At 37.6% G+C, this 2500-nt stretch overlaps 2 protein-coding genes across 4 annotated transcripts in view; one reads left to right on the top strand and one right to left on the bottom strand.

Annotated features, from left to right (window-relative positions):
* Nucleotides 1-1290, top strand: part of LOC122252702 (transmembrane protein 151B) — an 18265-nt gene extending 16975 nt beyond the window's left edge. For both annotated transcript variants that reach the window (XM_043015304.2, XM_086552634.1), the window contains one exon: nt 1-1290. This exon is cut by the window's left edge and continues 1331 nt beyond it. The gene's annotated coding sequence lies outside the window, so the exon portion shown is untranslated.
* Nucleotides 1291-2379: 1089 nt separating this feature from the next.
* LOC122252705 (uncharacterized) overlaps nt 2380-2500 on the bottom strand; it is a 5312-nt gene continuing 5191 nt past the window's right edge. For both annotated transcript variants that reach the window (XM_043015307.2, XM_043015306.2), the window contains exon 6: nt 2380-2500. This exon is cut by the window's right edge. The gene's annotated coding sequence lies outside the window, so the exon portion shown is untranslated.

The raw sequence follows: 2500 nt of genomic DNA, 5'->3' as shown, positions 1-2500 counted from the left end.
CCTTACTGTATCCTCTACTGGAGACTATCTGGATATTGAATCGACAAGTCACAGACGTTCCCTTCTGTGTCTCAAAATCAAAGCTACACACGAAAACCAAAAATCAATGAGCCTTTGATGAGCTCTTGTTCAGTGCTGGCGAGCTCCAGGATTCTTTTTTTTATGTTTCCAGCTTTAAGGAGATATTGTTAGTTCCTTTGAATCCCAAAGGAAATGTTTGTAAGTAAATAGTCAAATAAAATGTTGTTAGAGATATTAAGCTTTAAGGCGTGTATAGCCACATGAAGGGCTACTGCGTTCGCCATGTAAGGCAACTGTTATGGTTAATACGATGTACAAAAGCTATCTCGAATGGCTAAACTGTATATAAAGATTACCGAGTGTTCATTTATATGACATTTTAGGTCACAGTGAAGTACAGTATTTACTTTTAGATAAATAGCTTCAGCAGACTCTGTCATTGTCAAAAATCATACCTCTCGAGTAAAACAAATATATCATTTTATTTCTTTACCAAAATATATTGTTATACTGGAGTCAGATGAACCGGTAATAACATTTTCCGGAGAGCATCCACCTCACTGCGTCGACGAGAAACGGCCTCCATTACCTCAAAAGTTGTTCGTGTTCCAAGATTATTACAACTGGTTTGATCATTTTGCAGGAGAAATAACATCAGTTTCCGCGGTTGGTACGCTTGTCAACACTTCCACTGATATTTTTCTACACTTTGTAGTCTGTAGTCTGTAAGAATGATATACTCGATACTGATTCTTTTAGCTCAACATGAACAGTGTTATTTAGTTTGGATCCAGATCTATTTATTTTCACATATGTATTTATAATACTGGCTTGACATACCCTAGCTCCCTCCCTCCTAACCTTCCTCTTCCCAGCCCCCCCCCCCCACCCCCATGCCAGTTGTGCCCCCTCGTCCCCATGTATCCCCCTTCTACAATCTAAAGCCATCGCCCCTCCTTCTTCCCCTTTTCTTCAGGCCCCCCTTCGTGACAAGCAAAGAAAACGGAGGCCTAACATGAACTGTACCCATAGAGTTTGGGTTAGCCAGTTCGACCCTATAGATATATCCACATAATCCCTTAGTCCCTGCAACCTTTAGTGCTGTCAACGTCATGTAGCCAGAGGAAAAAAAATAATAACGTGAAAGAAAATATGCATCGTAAGCATCTGTAACCTTGTCTGTATTGTTCTTGGAGAGAAATGAGCTAACCTCGCGTGACTGCGGTTGGTGCTGTGCTGTGTACCTAACATAGAAGCTTCCGCCTGCTATTGGTGTTTTTATTTCGTCCTTTCGTGAGGGAAAGAGAGAGGGTGGGAGAGTACGTGTATGTGTTAGTGTATAGGTGTGTCGGGGGGGAGGGGGTGTGGGCGTGGGTGTAACTGCTTGTGTGTAATTAAAAGAGAGAGAGAATAATCATTTACACACATTCATACACATGCCTGTCTATCTGTCTACAGATATTTTGATACCTCTCTCCCTTGAAAGCTATGGTATCATCCTCCGAGAGTGATTCATTATTTCCTACAAGACCCAGGATTACTTATGAATGATCACTAGTATCTTGTATCCTGTGCTTGGTATTCAACAATGTAATTCTATATTGAATTTCAGATAACCAAAAGAAGTTAGATATAGTAATATAATGTATAATTGACATTCTATAATCTAGTAGTAACACTGGAAATGTGGCCATATCCTTTACATGAGCCAAGCGGAAAGAAATGAATTAGTTACCCAGATCAACAAATAGATACTTTAACAGAAAACGAAATAAGAGGAATGAAATTTTTAGGATAAACTCATTTATTTTTCTGAACCTTTTCAGTAGTAATGTTCTTGAAGTAACATAGTAACATGTAAGTATGATTAGAAATTGCCCAGTAAGATTCACACATTATGTGTTTACAAGTGTTTTTTTTTTTCATCTGATATAATTTGTATCAACGCATTCGCTTTCTGTATCTCTGTTTATTCACGAAGAATTCTGACTAATTTGTGATTTAGTTTATATGATTTTTCTTTACCTAAAGTAACCCTAACTAGAATTAGCAATATTCTATCATCCATGTTGCTTCTATATCAACGTTAAGAAATCTGTATTTTCTTAAGTATGATATTTAGTTAAGATTAACGAATTTCTTTAGGACAGCCGGCGCGTTCTGAGACTACTTGCATTTTTTTTCTTTTTTTTTTTTTTTTGGCTTATCTAAGAAACACTTAGTTTATCTTATCAGTAAGAGACAAAAATGATAGAGGGGAAGGAGAGGCAAGCAAGAGACAGAGTTGTTGTTTCAGATAAGAATTTAACACCACGTCCAGAATGATTCATCCATGACTGAGAAGGTTACGAAGATACATTTGGTCAATTCATTGTTTTAATTATGTTGCAACGTACAGCACACCACCATCAGGATTACAAATACAGTTCATCAACCGAGAATCAGTTACAAGTCATGTCATTTAAGATGCATTTGACAC

Source organism: Penaeus japonicus, unplaced genomic scaffold (assembly GCF_977035675.1).
Source record: "Penaeus japonicus unplaced genomic scaffold, GWHDUDI00000001_assembly GWHDUDI00000027, whole genome shotgun sequence".
In the NCBI taxonomy this organism is placed as follows: domain Eukaryota; kingdom Metazoa; phylum Arthropoda; class Malacostraca; order Decapoda; family Penaeidae; genus Penaeus; species Penaeus japonicus.
The sequence above is the reverse complement of the archived record's forward strand: the minus strand, read 5'-3'. Positions and strand labels throughout refer to the sequence as shown.